This window comes from Narcine bancroftii, chromosome 3, assembly GCF_036971445.1.
Source record: "Narcine bancroftii isolate sNarBan1 chromosome 3, sNarBan1.hap1, whole genome shotgun sequence".
In the NCBI taxonomy this organism is placed as follows: domain Eukaryota; kingdom Metazoa; phylum Chordata; class Chondrichthyes; order Torpediniformes; family Narcinidae; genus Narcine; species Narcine bancroftii.
The window spans coordinates 218676588-218693592 of NC_091471.1; the positions used below are offsets into that span (position 1 = coordinate 218676588).

Here is a 17005-nt window from a genome sequence, read left to right on the forward strand (position 1 = left end):
ACATCCAAAAAGAAAGGTAGTTTATAATTTGGAATCGCCAAATCTATAGCTGTTGTAAGAGCTTGCTTCAATAGAATAAAACTCATCTCAGCCTGTGCAGTCCAATCAAGTGTAGCTCCCAGATTCCTCATCCCCTGCTCATTCACCAAAGTTCGCAGTGGATGTGTCAACTCACCATACGATGGGATAAACTGCCTACTATAACCTGACAAACCCAAAAACGAAAGCATCTCCTTTATTGTCTTTGGTTTTGGATGATGTAGTATCGCTGTTCGATGTGCAGGGGAAATCCCTGTGCCTTTCGCTGAGACCATTCTACCTAAAAAGGTGACCACCTGTCTGCAGCATTGCAGCTTTGAGCGAGAGACTTGAAAGCCTGCCTTGAACAGCTGCACTAGCAGGAGACAGGTGGCCTCCAAACAGGAAGTATCATCAGGTGCTGGTAATAGGATGTCATCTACATACTGGATCAGAACTACCCCACCTGGCAGTGCTAGCCCCCCCAACCGTTCTTTCAACACCTGATTGAAAATCCCTGGAGATAATTCCTAGTATACCGCAACTTTCTACCTCTATACGTGAAGGAAAACACATCTCTTAATGGTTCTGCCAGCGGCAAGCAAAAGAAAGCATTCGCTAAATCTATGCAAGAGAACCAGTTGTGGTTAGGGGTTAAAGCAGTCATGGCAGTATATGGGTTTGGTACTGGAACTGTGGGTGTTCGCACAATACCATTGATGCGCCTTAAGTCATGGGCCATCCGATATTTGCCCGTGTCTTGTTTAGGAACAGGTAAGATGGGTGTATTCCAACTAGAACACGAATGTTCCAAAACCCCTGAATACATAAGGCCATCAATGGTATTTGCCAAACCTTCCTCAGCTTCAGGTTTGTGGGGATACTGCATCTGCCAAATTGGAGTATAATCTGACAGTTCGAAGGTTATGGGATCAACCTGCTGACAAAAACCCACATCTGCTGATCCCACTGACCACAGGTTCTCAGGGAGAGAATCTAGCATAGGGGCCGAGTCGGGGTGATCCATCTTCTCTCTACCATGAAAGCGTTCAATCTGTCTATGCTCAAGGAGGACTTGATCATATGTCGGGGACAAAATCCTGTATGCCTGATCAGATGAGGAGAACTGCACTGTCGGTATTTGGGTATCGGACCAGTCACTTAGGGACATCAAGTTCCGACACATCGGTCCCAAATCTTTTGCCTGGTGAAGTAGTGCCAATTGCAAGGGTGACATGAGGAATGGCCTCACCTGCCATCACATACCATTCCAGCTGTTCAGATGTCAGTGCTTCCGTAGCGGCCACTACCTCCTTTCCTACCACTATGTAGTCCGAATTAATCTCCCATTGCCTGCCCTCTACCTCTTCATAAAAGGCATGCTGATACATTTCATCCCCATCCCTATCGTAAAAGAGGGTTATATGGGGGGGGTCTGAGGGAGGGGTATACGGGTGTAACGTCTGTATCCACGGCTTCCATTGATTATAAAGCTTTAGCAGCCCACCCTTCTGTGGGTCCTCTGGTTCCAACAGCCCCCAGTAAATGTCAGCCCATTGTCCCTCAGATGCAGATCCTCCAGCTGCCGCCAACAACATCTGAGAACTGGAATGAAATGTAGTTACTGAACAGTTCATAGAATATCCATTTGGAAAGGTGACCTCTATTCCGCTGGGTCCACAAAGGATTGATGCTCCGCACCTGACCAACAGGTCTCTGCCCAAAAGATTGGTAGGGCACCTGGCTGACAAAATGTATTGATGTGTAAAAGTCTGTCCCGCCACAGAAGTGACTAGTGGTGTAGAAAACGGCAGATTTTCTGGTGTACCTGAGAACCCTATCAGCTGGACGCTAGAGGATGATGTTTTATCTTGAAACTCAGCGCCAGTGAGTGTTGAAAATCTGGCTCCCGTATCCACTAAAAAGGATACTTCCATGTCCATTACTTTAATCTGCAGGAAAGGGTCTGCCAACCTAGCCTGCTCGTGGGTGCTCGGGCTCCGTCACTGTGGGCAATATTGCTCCTCCTCTGTCAGCAAAGGGAATTGTCTCTTCGGAGCTAAAGCCGCATGGGGTGCCTGATGTACCGGGGGTGGCATTGACGATCTCTGGGGCTGGACCCAATGCTCATTTTGTGGTGGTCCATATCCCCTTCCCCCAGTGTCCTGAGGACCCCAAACTAGGGGGCACTCTCTCTTCCAGTGTCCTGGCTGACCACATACAAAACATACGGCTGGTTGCATTCGTGGAGCACCCCGACCTCTCCCTCTTACTCAGAATCCCCCCATTGGACCTCCCATTCTGCCCACATAGGTGGGACCCGGTGCCCAACTTGGGGCCGGGTGCCAACTCATATTATTCCCTTGTGGTGGCTGCGGTGGCTGCTGAATCATCTGGTTCGCACCCTTTGAGGAATTCTTTTTTGTCTCATTTGCCTTTTTCCTAGCCTCATCCAATTGAAGTTTAAGGAGTTGCACTTGTGCCGACTCCTTAGTTTGTTTGTCCTCCTTTTGCTTAGCCCTATAACGCTTCATGTGATGGGCCAAATGTTTTTCCCATTGCTCAGTCGAGCAACCAGGAATATCAGGGTTATTCTCTAACGCTTCCCTAACTACAGCTGGCAGTCCACTCGTTACTGCAGCCCTAAAGAGTGTAGTCTGCAAGGGATCTGTGGCTGGGTGGACTCCTGCTTTATCCGTCCAACTCTCCCTACACTGACTCAAAAAGGTCAAGATCTCCTCATCCTCTGACTCCTTTTGTCTATTGTGAGGAGTGGGGGTGGTGTGATCCTCTGACATTCCTACCGAGAAGGCATTCTCAAGTGTCTGTTCTTGCTCTCTCTCATTTGTTTTTCCCAGGCACCTACTAGTTTCCCTTACTGCACATATATCATTCTGTATTTCGTTCATCAATTCCTTTGTTTCCTCCACTCTCTCCTGCGCAACTCTCTTAAGTCTCTCCTTCGCCTCATGTAGTTCTGGACCTGTTAACTCAGTGACATTCACTATTCCCTCACTTATCTGCATCGTTGGCATCTGGGGAATAGGATAAGGTGGTGGCAATGTCTCTGGTAACTTTGGATATAGCAGGGCTGACGGCTTAACCTCCCCCGTATTCTCCTTAGTGATATGGGATCCCTTTTTAATATCATGTTGAAGGTTCGCTTCCACAGCCATGCAAGCCAATGTCATATTGTGTAAATCTGCCCTTCTCTGTTCCTTCACTTCTTTCTGTTGTTTAAGCCTTCTATTCCATATAGATCCTTGTCCCTTTGCCTCATGTTCCTGTACCTCCTTGGCTGCTTCCCTCTCTGCTTCTCCTAAGTACAGTACCAGCCGGATTTTTTCAAACCCTCGTGGTACCTTCCCCTGACTCTGCAGCTCTTTCCATATCTGTTCGTACCGTGCAATAGACTGTATTGCACCTCCTCTCCCTTCGGTAATCCTCCCAGTAATTGATTCCTTGTTTTTTCCCACTGTCAGTTTACAGATGGGGGAACCCCTCTGTCTTCCCCGAACTCTTGCCCTACATCCCTATTTACTCCTTCCATCTCTGTTCCGATTTTTCTGGTAGGATTTTGACACCCTGCAATCTACTTCGACCCTTCCCACGTTATTATAAACACCAGCGGCACACTGTACACAATCCTTAAACAAATACTATTATGATACACTACATGATTCTTAAACAGATACTTATACACTATAGAAACAAATAACTATAACACAATACACCTTATACAGATACTTATTATACACTACTATGGTACACAATCCTTAAACAAATACTTATTGTACACTATTATGATACACTATTCTTAACCAAATACTTATTATACATTATAGAAACAAATAACTATCACAATACACCTTATTCTAATTGGCCAAGTGTCTAAACCTATCTCTCGAGATCGCTACGAGAGGACTCCAACCCCGTTCTACTAGGGGGACTCTAACCCCCTTTTTTCTACAGGGGACTCCAACCCCGTTCTACTAGGGGGACTCCAACCCCCTTTTGTTTTATTCTTTGGCTTTAACTAGGGCTTTTGCAGAGTAGTGACAACACACAATTTATCGTTGCCAATAGCAGAACTTCGTTAAAACAGGCGTCTGCTTACCTCCCTTTGTAGAATGGTCACTTGTTGTTATCACCACACCACAATCGACCGGTGTTTCGTATCTTTTTCTTCCGTCACTTCTCCATCTTCATCACGTCGGGGTCACCAAATTGTCGGACTCTGGCTTTACCTTACTCTTAATTTAGTCTATGTGTGGTCTGAGTCCAGCGTGTTCTTTGAATGAAGTGATAGGAGAAGGTATTCGGTTCAACAGTCAGTTTATTACTGTTAGGTCTGCTTTGTTCATGAATGAGTGAGTCAAACACCAGACTGAGTCGAAATCAAGGTTCTTTGTTCTTTATTGCCGGATTGTAACACTTGCAACTAACAGTGTTAGTTGGAGAAGGTGCATTCTGCCGTTATCAGCAAATGGTGTTTTTTATATACCTTAGGATACGTACTTAGTAAATTATCATACCATGACATTGTCCAATGAATAAACTGTTGCTGTCCCTCTCTGCTAGCCTCCTGCACATCAATTTGTCATCCCCACTCTTATCTTGAGAGTACAAGGTCACAACTGCATCTTGTTACGGCCCAGCACTGGGAGACTCCCTCTACATTCCCAGCTCATGATGTTTTTACCTAACATTACACAGCACAAGAATAAAACTTAACAGAGCTCTGGGTCAGTCGTTAGTTCATAGGTCACCTGCACAGTGAGCTATTCCCCAAGACTGACCCCTATTGTCCAGTTGGCTCAGTTTATATAGATCAACCTTATCATACAGAACAAAAGTTGGCTTCCTTTGCTAGATTTTTTTGCATAAGGGTTATCACAAGTCATCTCCTGTTTTGCAGATATCTGGGGTGTAGCACTCCCATCTTAATCCTCCAAGCCAGACTATCCTGTTGATTGGATCAGAAATTAATTCATCCCCAGATATTTCTAATCAGCATTTTGTCCCTGTCTGGCCAATTTCTGCTGTTCTCTTTAACACCTCCTCCTGCCTTAATCTTCCTCCTAGACTTGTTTTCCATTCCCTTTGTTTCTTGCAGGCCATTCTTTGTTCTTGTCTGGCCTGTGTCTCCTGTGCTACTCACCACCTCCTTCAGTTTGAGCATTCCTCCTAAATCGTTTTATGCATTTCCTCTCCCTGTATTTGGGAGCAGACAATTTTGCTCAGCCAACTTTGCTCCATGCTGTGATTGCCATTTAATCACATTCCTCTTTTTCCCTGAACCATGCAGTAAATATAAAATTATTAATTAATCATTTCTTTCATAATGTTTTAACCCCCTAGATTCCAACAGCACCCCCCTGTTTCCATGAGACCCTGTAGAGTGGTCTCAGGATCATGGTGTCATGGGGTATGTGCTGTCACCAATAGCCCAAGAGACCCATGAAACTCTGTACTGGTTTTATTAATGGGGACTGCAAAGTTTAAAATCTTACTCCTGGCTGATTCTGTTATCTGCCTGTGTCCTGAGTGCCACTGAATACCCAGGAAATTAGCTTCACGGGATGGCCCCAGAAATCTTATGTTTAATAGCCCATCCCTTCCTCAGGAAATTCATTAGCATTTGAAGAGCCTCAGAGACAATGGTCTCAGATGGTCCCTGGATGAGCATGTCATCAAATATAAGTGTGCAATCGACACCTGGGGGGGGGGGGGGGGAGTCTATCGTCAATCTTGGGCTATTAGGTTGTGACAGATCAGGTGGTGGTGGCGGGGAGCTGTGGAGGTAGCCCTGAGGGAGTCTACAAAAAAGTATTGTTATACGTCCCAAGTCAATGCAAACTGGTCTTGGGAGTCGTTATGTTGGGGGATGGAAAAGAATGCATTGACCAGGTCGACCACTGGCATACCAGGGCTTATCTGGTCGGGAAGCAATGTCTTCCACTAAAGTGACAACGTCTGGGACAGCTGGGGAGCAACTTTGTTTAGTTGCCTGTAATCTACAGTCATCCTCCAGGTGCCATCTTTCTTGGGGACTGGCCAGGCTTGGCTATTGAAGGGAGAGGCTGCTGGTCTGATAACTCCCTCCTGCACAGCCATGGTAATGTCCTGATGTCCTTACAGGACATGGTATTATGGCAGATTGGTTACTTTGGAATGGTCAAATATGTGTTTTGATAGTGTTACAAAGTTAATTAATGTGTGTCAGAGGTCGACAGCATCGAGTCCACGCTGCTGAAGATCCAGCTGCGCTGGATGGGTCATGTCGGACTCTGGCTTTAACTTACTCTTAATTTAGTCTATGTGTAGTCTGAGTCCAGCGCGTTCTTTGAATGAAGTGATAGGAGAAGGTATTCGGTTCAACAGTCAATTTATTACACAGCACAAGAATAAAACTTAACAGAGCTCTGGGTCACTCATTAGTTCATAGGTCACCTGCACAGTGAGCTACTCCCCAAGACTGACCCCTATTGTCCAGTTGGTTCAGTTTATATAGGTCAACCTTATCATACAGAACAAAAGTTGGCTTCCTTTGCTAGATTTCATTATCATACAGAACAAAAGTTGTCTTCCTTTGCTAGATTTCATTATCATACAGAACAAAAGTTGTCTTCCTTTGCTAGATCTTTTTGCATAAGGGTTATCACAAGTCATCTCCTGTTTTGCAGATATCTGGGGTGTAGCACTCCCATCTTAATCCTCCAGGCCAGACTATCCCGTTGTGTTGATCAGAAATTAATTCATCCCCAGATATCTCTAATCACCATTCTGTTCTTGTCCTGCCAATTTCTGCTGTTCTCTTTAACACCTCCTCCTGCCTTAATCTTCCTCCTAGACTTGTTTTCCATTCCCTTTGTTTCTTACAGGCCATTCTTTGTTCTGATCTGGCCTGTGTCTCCTGTGCTACTCACCACCTCATTTAGTTTGAGCATTCCTCCTAAATCGTTTTATGCATTTCCTCTCCCTGTATTTTGGAGAGACAATTTTGTTCAGCCAACTTTGCTCCATGCTGTGATTGCCACTTAATCACATTCCTTTTTCCCTGAACCATGCAGTAAATATACACTTATTAATTAATCATTTATTTCATACTGTTTTAACCCCTAGATTCCAACAGTCACGTCTCCAGAATGGAGGACCATCGCCTTCCCAAGATCGTGTTATATGGCGAGCTCTCCACTGGCCACCGTGACAGAGGTGCACCAAAGAAAAGGTACAAGGACTGCCTAAAGAAATCTCTTGGTGCCTGCCACATTGACCACCGCCAGTGGGCTGATAACGCCTCAAACCGTGCATCTTGGCGCCTCACAGTTTGGCGGGCAGCAACCTCCTTTGAAGAAAACCGCAGAGCCCACCTCACTGACAAAAGGCAAAGGAGGAAAAACCAAACACCCAACCCCAACCAACCAATTTTCCCTTGCAACCGCTGCAATCGTGTCTGCCTGTCCCGCATCGGACTTGTCAGCCACAAACGAGCCTGCAGCTGACGTGGACTTTTTACCCCCTCCATAAATCTTCGTCCGCGAAGCCAAGCCAAAGAAAAAGATAATATGGTTAATTATAATTTTTTACATCAATTATATTTAACTCCTGAAAAATTAAAGAAATATGGATTTAGTTTTACAGATTTGTGTTTTAGATGTGGAAAGCAAAGAGGTACGTTTATACATTCAGTTTGGTTATGTAAGTAAGTTAAACCCTTTTGGGAGGAAGTTGTAAAGTTTTTGAGAGATTTGTTCAAAATAGACGTGCAATTGAATCCAATGTGTTTATTAGGTTATATGAATGTACTATTTGTAGAGTCACAAATTATTAAACTGTGTTAGAAATAGAAGTACCTTAACAGAAATTGCTCGAGACAAAAATTGAGAACAAAGAACATTTATTATAACAACAATGCAAAGTTGGGTGCTTCCCCTTACCCTGGGAATACACACACACACTGGGGCTCACCCAACTTTTATACAGTGAATTTCAGTATAGTAATACTCTCCCCCTTGCATTCTTCTGCCTCCTGGATGGGTTTGGCATTAGGCAATCCTACCTGCCTACATGCTGTTCTGTGACTTGGAGGACCAGGGGGTATCCTGTCGGTGTCCCTTCATGTCATTATCCTCATTGTCCTTATTCACAACCCTGCCCTTGTCCCCATTCACACCTTTGCTACTCTCAGAGCTACAGTCTCTTCATATGCAGAGTTCGCTAATCCTGTCTAGGGTTTACTAATTTAATATGTATAACTTGGTACATCCGTGTAAGGCTTACTAATTAAATATGTAGAACTTGGCACTTCTGTCTAGGGCTAGGAGACCCTTATCTCACCCAGACTACCTCTCTACATTCTATTATTCCTTGCCTCTCCTTATCTTATTCATACAGTGGGCTCACTGATCCTGTCGAAAGGACTAGAAGGTTCTTATCTTACACAGGCTGACTCTGCTTCCTGCATCCTAATTTCCATGCTTAGCCTGTTCATACTGGTTTAATCCATCACTCCATGTGTCTGTACTAGTTTCCCCATCTTTCATATTTTCATGTCAAGTTTACTCATCTCTCACAACTGTATTTAGCTTTTCTACGATTAGGGCTAGCAGTAGCGAGAAAATGTATAGCTCTTACATGGAAGAATGATGTACAATTGAGTTTACAAAGATGGCATGATGAATTACAGTCTTGCTTATATTTAGAAAAAATAACATAATTTTCAAAATAATTATTTTTTGTTGATATGTGGGGTTTATATTTAGAACGTATGTCTATCGAACTTAAATAAATGTAGAGTTGGAACACCAAACAGTTTATATTTAATACCTTTTTTTAAGGCTCCAGGGAGGGGTGATTCTTTTTGTTTTTTTTTAGTTTAGTTGGGGGGGGGAGGTGTTTGTAGTTTTTTTTATCTGTTGTATTTCATTTACATTTTGTAAAACTATGAAATAAAATTTTCCAAAAAAAAATGCTAGACAACCTGGTGAAGGCCTTCTCACACTCAGGGCAGGTGAAGGGCCTCTCTCCGGTGTGGACAATGTTAAAGGACCAGAGGACCCCAAAACCCAACAGCAATAGAAATTCACCAAGACAAATGGTTACTTAAACAAAAGTAGTTTTTAATTTTCTTTAAACATAAAAACCAGTTTCAAAATTTAACATAACTATGAACTTAACCCCCTTCTAATTAGAAACATAGAAACATAGAAGATAGGAGCAGGAGTAGGTCATTCGACCCTTCGAGCCTGTTCCACCATTCAACGAGATCACGGCTGATCTTAAAGTTTAGTACCCCGTCCACGCCTTCTCTCCGTAACCTTTAATACCCTTATACTGAAGAAATAGATCTAATTCCCTCTTAAATATATTTAATGAACCTGCCTCTACTGCCCTCTGTGGCAATGAATTCCACAGATTCACCACCCTCTGGGTAAAGAAATTCCTCCTCATCTCGGTCCTAAATGGTTTGCCTATTATCTTCAAACCATGGCCCCGGGTTCTGGATTTTCCCATCATTGGAAACATCCCATCTGCATCCATTCTGTCCAGTCCTGCCAGAATTTTATACGTCTCTATGAGATCCCCTCTCAATCTTCTAAACTCCAGCAAGTACAATCCCAATTTGCGCAATCTTTCCTCATAAGTCATTCCTGCCATTCCAGGTATCAGCCTGGTGAATCGCCTCTGCACTCCCTCCATTGCAAGAACATCCTTCCTTAGATAAGGTGACCAAAACTGCACACAATACTCCAGGTGGGGTCTCACCAAGGCCCTGTACAGCTGCAGTAAGGTATCCTTGTTCCTATACTCAAACCCTCTTGATATGAAGGCCAACATTCTAAGTGTAATGTGTGTGTAAGTTCAGAAAATTTCTTTGATTCATAGTCCAATCTCACTTCTTACTCCTCCAAGTTCACCGGTATCAGGTAATTCTTATACTGTGCATAGAATTCAACATTTATGAATTTTCACCAGGCTCTGGTGGAAATGGTTAAATGGTTACAGCTCAGGAAGGTTCTTGTCAGTTTTCAGAGAGAGATTCATTGCTCGTTGGACACACACAAACTAATTTACTTTCATCAGTTACTGGAATGTCTTACCGAAGAAACTTGCCCCATCAGGGTTTTCCAAATGATAACCTCTTCTGCAGGTCACAATAGAGATCCTTTTTCTTTCCCTTATTTCAGGTGAAACACTCCAGCCAGCCATTTTCTCTTGTATGGACCATAAGGATTTTAAAGAAGTTGCCAAATCTCTCTCTAGAGAAAGTTCATTTGGTCTCCTCTCTCTCTCTCTCTCTCTCTCTCTCTCTCTCTCTGCTTGCAAAACCATATGACCTTCTTAGAACAGCAAACTGCATCCAGACAGATTGCGGCTCTGGACCCAAACTTCTGAGTCCATTCATCTGTTGCTTTCAGAGCAATAATCCATTACTCCACAGCATGTCCAATTAACACTTACTTGTGAAGTTCTCAGCAGTTTCCATTATCTTTACAAAAGGCTCGGGGCACGAAGTGTCTGGTTTGAGCAGAGCTCGCATTTTACGTGAGATCTATTTTGTAAAGTGTTTGTGACCTACACTACCCCCACAATCTATCTCCTTCAAAAACATATAAAATATTTAATCCATCACAACACGCTGATGGATCCTTAACTGACATGACTATTTAATGTTCTTTCTGCTGTTGGAGCACTGAAGTGGCTTCATCGCTGTGGGACGAGAAGGTATGACCAATGCAGTCCTGCCCCGGAGCACACAGCACAGCTTCAGCCAATGGGAGACTCCTGGAGAACTGGGCCGCAGGTTCAATCAACACTGAGGCTGGGACTAGGGCCAGGGACAAGCATCCACCCGCTGGGATCTGGTGCTGCGTTCTATTCCCTCAAGAGCTCCTTAATCGGGATGCATGGGCTGCAGCACCGCGTCATCAGATTGTTGAATGTGTTGACATTGTCCCAGTGCAATGTTCCTGTCCCACACCCCTTAAAGGCACAGAGCTCCAGCATCTGCCTGGATTTGTTTAACATGAGCTTCCTCATCACAAAGAATTCAAACAATGTGAGTGAAGATCACTAATTGTTATGAGTTCTCATCAAATGTGGACTTAGGACTGTTGGATAGTTTTCATTTATTGCTTCCACACTGAATATTAACGTTCCCCTCTGACCAGGGCATGAACTTTTGTCCATGTTTCCCACATGTTATTCATGGGTCTGGAACACATGTCACTGATTGGCCTGGACTGCGTGTCTCATGTGTCCATGTTACCATATCATTGGTTTGCCTGAAATACATATTTCATTTGTCCATGATTCCCATGTCATTGATTGGCCTGGAACACTGTCATTGTGAGTGAGGAAACAGCTTTGGTAGGTCTAAATGTCAAGGACTCCAGACACAGTTTTGGAAGGGAAGGATTTTATTTACAGAAGGCAAGTGTGGGAAATTGTAACAGATGCACACACACACACACACACACACACACACACACACACACACACACAGAGTTTACAGCAGCTGTGGGAATGTAATAGTGGACAATTAATAACAAACGGAGAAAATACAGTGGGAACAAATACACACAGAGATATAATGAACTGGTACATAAAATGTTCAAGGAAAAATCACCACCACCTCTTGTGCTACAAGAGACACTAATTAAAAGCTCTGAACACTTTTAACACTGCACATCTTACCAACAATTTCTCCAGCACCCTCCCACATTTCTAGGCCTGGAATGAAGCAGGGTGGTCCCAAGCTAGCTAGCAAAGAGGGAAACCAAACAACACATGGCACCTTTATTGTGCTGAAGGGTCCAGACCAGGTCATTAGCAGGAACCAATGACTCAGTGCCAGGAGGGTTAATCCAATTCCAACAGCCAATAGCCCAAGGCCAAGTACAGGCAGGCTGGAGAGTCCAGTCTGTGTAATTTACACGAGTCCAACAGCAAGGAGTGCCCCAACCTTGATTGGCAGCTGGTATGTCCTTCAACTAGGTAGGGGGAAGAGCTGTCATTTGACAGCCACAACTAATAATACAATAATGCACTAATACAATCCACCCCTCAGAGGTCACAGCACTCACCAATCATGAGGCAATCAATAACTCTAAGTATATGTTAAAAGTCAAATCAGAAAAGATCTGTTTTAAAAAATCACTAATCAAGTGCGTCAATATATACACTAGTGCCTTCTGAATACTGGACATGGGACATAGTCAAATTCAATGACAACACCTCACCAGCCCCCCACCCCCGAACTGTGTTACCGATGGAGCAGGGTGCAGTTTGAACTGCTCCCCAGTGTCAGAGGAGAGGGTAGTAAAAGGAATTTGTTTGGTCACCGACTCATATGCCTGGTTTCTCTGGCTTGGCTGGTAAATATGAGCATCCTTATCACCAACACCTGCGAGCAGGCAGTAGGTTCTTTCAGGTGGCCAGAATACCCTGATGTAAAGCCGCATATTCTACCCATATGCGCCTGTCGGGGTAACCACCTGAAAGAGTGGGACGCGCCTCCGAGGCACACTCAGCAACCCTCCTCCGGGAGAGATAATCTCCAAATCTCTGAAGTCCCCGATGCACCTGAATGCAGCCGACTGAAAGTGGCTGCTAAGGGGTGGGCTGGTGACATTCAGCCAGCGACCCAACTCTCTGCGCCTGACTGCCCCCCTCCCTCCCTTCCTGTGCCTGACAGCCCCGCTGCCCCTGCCCTGATGTCCCGCACCGGCCGCCCCTGCCCCAATGTCCTGCGCCGGCTGCCCCTGCGCCAACATGAGCCGGAGTGCACTCCGAGGCACCTCTCATGCAGCTGTCCCTTTCAAGTGGGTAGCGCCGCACTTTCAGGGCTGCCACCTGAACGACCATTCTACAGGTCTGTATCCGCTTCTGCAGGCGTATTCTTAGTGGAGAATGCACCTGAAAGCAGCTAGTGCAAGGTCATCCATCAGGAGCCAGAGCCCTCGCATGGCTTGCACATCCCGTGCCTCACGCTTGGTCACTCCCTATGCACAGACGCAGATGCCTGTTATCATACTATCCCGTGGTGAGGCAGGGGGCAGGCATACCTGGGCGCCCATTTTTCTGAGCTGACATTTGACACCAGGATGCCATTCCCGCTTGCTTTCTCTTTCATCGGGTGCCCCAATTGCCTGTGTTGGATCCCTGTAACGATAGCCAGGAGAGGTCAATACAGAGAGTTAGCTAATTTAGTGTTTTTAAATAAAGGTTCCCACAGCCTCCACCCCATGAGGTGATTTTCTGTTAATGGGAGTTCTGGGGTGATGCTGTATATATTTTGTTTCACAATCACAATGTTTCCTACCATGGTGTGAACAATGCCGGTCAACTTACAAACTGTAACTTTGCATTCACAGACTGCGATTATGTATCTATAAATTTTCAGTTTCTCGAGTATGGCTTGGAGACATTATGCATAGTAAATACCACAGCTAAGGGTACCATTTAAAAAAAAATCTATTACAAAAGCTTGATAAGATAGAATGTCCAGTGATAATGTTTCCGTAGCAACAGGCCTTGCTGAGATATTTTTGCATAATACACGACAAACTGTTCAATGTCACTTTACAGGTGCGCAAAATAATAAGCGAGCCTGAGGAAAGTATTGGCCAATGTCCCGGTATCAAATGGGTTGTAGCAACTGGTGGCTCCAGGCAGAGGTTTTGTCCAGAACCCTAGAAGGACTCTGCACCCTTGGATCATCTGCCAGAGGTTCCATTCGGCGACCGCCTCATTGGCTGAGATCCGTAATTTAAAATGAACACCTGCCTGGCAGGGGTGCAGGTGGCAGTGCTTGTTAAACAGCTTGCTTTGCTGAGCCAAAAGCAGCCTGTTGTTCTGGTCACCGTAAATATGTGGCTTTCTTATGGGAGACCCTATAAGATGGGGGTTATGCTGCTGCCAATAACCTTCTTCTTTCTTCTTTGGCTTGGCTTCGCGGACAAAGATTTATGGAGGGGTAATGTCCACGTCAGCTGCAGGCTCGTTTGTGGCTGACAAGTCCGATGCGGGACAGGCAGACACAGTTGCAGCGGTTGCAAGGGAAAATTGGTTGGTTGGGGTTGGGTGTTGGGTTTTTCCTCCTTTGTCTTTTGTCAGTCTTCAAAGGAGGTTGCTGCCTGCCGAACTGTGAGGCGCCAAGATGCACGGTTTAAGGCGATATCAGCCCATTGGTGGAGGTCAATGTGCTAGGCACCAAGAGCTTTCTTTAGGCAGTCCTTGTACCTCTTCTTTGGTGCACCTCTGTCTCGGTGGCCAGTGGAGAGCTCGCCATATTACATGATCTTAGGAAGCCGATGGTCCTCCATTCTGGAGACGTGACCTACCCAGCGCAATTTGATCTTCAGCAGCGTGGATTCGATGCTGTCGGCCTCTGCCATCTTGAGTACTTCGATGTTGGAGATGAAGTCGCTCCAATTAATGTTGAGGATGAAGCGGAGACAATGCTGGTGGAAGCATTCTAGGAGCCATAGGTGATGCCGGTAAAGGACTCATGATTCGGAGCCGAACAGGAGTGCCAATAACCTAGGAGGCCCACAAAGCTCTGGGTGTGCTTTATTTGAGGGGATGGCAAAATTCAAAGTTTCATTCTTGGCAGTCTCAGAAATATCTCTGGCCCGAACACCAGTGTATCCCCAAAAACAGGACATTCTGGCTGGGGCACTACACCTTACACATTAATGAGCCAGCCCTCTTCCTGAGGGAGAAGATCAGCATGTGAAGTGCACCTCTGGGAGAGATTGAATAGGTTGTGTACAGGAAATTAAACTTGTCTTGTCCCAAACTGCAAATTGCTCTTGTGAGTTGAAATAGAGAGGAATGGAAAAGAAAGCATACTTGTTGCAGGTTCTATACTGTGGAGAGAGGGGGGACCATTGGTTCCCCTTTGGCTGTCCCATCTACAATTGTGGCTTGTGCCACTCCAAATGTAAATTTCCCCGTTAGTATAAATGGACTGTTCCTTTAAAACATTGATCCCTAGAATTTTCTAGGTCCCCGGGCAGGAGTGGGCAATGGAACAAATATGCCAGGTGCTCTGGCTTTCATCCTATAGGGTATCCTACCCTGCTGGTGCAGATGGGACAGTTCCTGTCTCAGCTTGTCTCTGAGCTCAGCCTTGAGGGCAGGAAAAACTTTCGAGTGGGGGAGGAGCAGAGTGTGGAAGAAATTGAATTAATGTTGGACTAAATAAAAAAAGTATGAGTCAGCCTAAAACATTTTATTGCAAAACTGTTATCCTGAAGGTGATACCCCTGACTCACAGGGTCAATAGGAGTCTTCCAAGAACAAACAAGTCCAAACAAACTGCTAGATAAGAACAGAATGCTCTCTAATCACCAACCTTTGTGTGGTCCCATGATCATGTTAAACACATCTTTTTCTGTAAAGTTGTTGTCTCGTACGATCATGTCAAATATGAAAAAAGACCTAGCCTATAAAAGACCAACTTCTGTAACATTACATCAGGAGAGACTTGTGCAGACGCCGGACCACTGTGGGATGCTCCCTTAATAAAGCAGAGGCTTGAATCTTACCACTTGCATTAGTTATTTAATAAACTAAGCAAGAAGAATTTTCTTGACACAGAGACACTAGGTGCTTTTAAGCTGCAACAATAAACTGGTAGCCCTTCTGGGAACCAGATGCGATTAGTTGGGTAAAGGTGCCTCCAGCACCTTTTAAACTGGGGGGCATAGTCCCAGTAAATCACCAACCCGGCGATTTAAAGGGATCCCGCCCCTGCGAGACTGGGAACAAGGGGGGAATTAAGCAGTGGGCGGGGGGAGGAGGAGACACCAGGAACAAAGCAGCAATTGGGGAAGGGGAATAAAGCAGGTAAGAGTGAATGGAACAAGTGGGAATCAAACAGCGAAGGGTGATGAATAAAGAAGGGAAAAGGGAGTTTGGGATAAAACTGGGCAAAAATGGGGAAAATAGACCGTCAGAGTTCATGCTGAGGGTTTTAAAAGGAAAACTGCAGAAAGTTAGCAGTGAAGTTGTGCTCAGTGAGGGGTTGGCTGGGTCCAGCTTCAGTGATGGATAAAAAGGAGAGAGCGCATTGGGAAAGTGAAGTTTAACATCATCCTGGTCCAATGTTGGCTCGGACACAGCTGGAGATGTTGATGGTGGAGTCCAATCTCCACGCTTCCTTACCCCCAGAATGTTCACATTCCTTTAAAACGGCCCAGCACCTCCTCTCCCCGATCTGGTTGAGTTCCCTGTTTCCCCACCTTCTCAAATTCCCAGCACACTTTACTGCGTTTATTTAACAATGATTTTTTTTCCTCACTCCGTCCAAATTTGCTGGGATTGAGACTCGTGTTCCAGGCCCACCAATAGCATGTGGGAAATATGGACACATGAGACACATGTTCCAGGCCCATCAATGACTTGGGAATAATGGACAAATGAGACACTTGTTCCAGGCCCACCAATAACATGTGGGAAATATGGACACATGAGGTGTTCCAGGCCCATCAATGACATGTGGGAAACATGGACAAATGAAACACATGTTCCAGGTCCATCAATGACATGTGGGAAACATGGACAAATGAGACAGTGTTCCAGGCACATCAATAACATGTGGGAAACATGGACAAATGAGACACGAGTTCCAGGCCCATCAATGAGTTGGGAAACATGGACAAATGAGACATGTGTTCCAAGTCCATCAATAACATGTGGGAAATATGGACACATGAGACATGTGTTTTAGACCCATCAATGACATGTGAGAAACATGGACAAATGAGATAAGAGTTCCAGGCCCATCAATGACATGTGGGAAACATGGACAAATGAAACACGTGTTCCAGGCCCATTAATGACAAGTACAAAACATGGACAAATGAGACACGTGTTCCAAGCCCATCAATGACATGTGGAAAACATGGACACATGAGACACGTGTTCCAAGCCCATCAATGACATGTGGGAAACATGGACACATGAGACACGTGTC

General features: G+C 45.0%; 1 protein-coding gene across 1 annotated transcript in view; it reads left to right on the forward strand.

Moving 5' to 3' along the window:
* Window positions 1-17005, forward strand: part of LOC138758134 (zinc finger protein 850-like) — a 48735-nt gene that overhangs the window by 24551 nt on the left and 7179 nt on the right. The window lies entirely within an intron of this gene.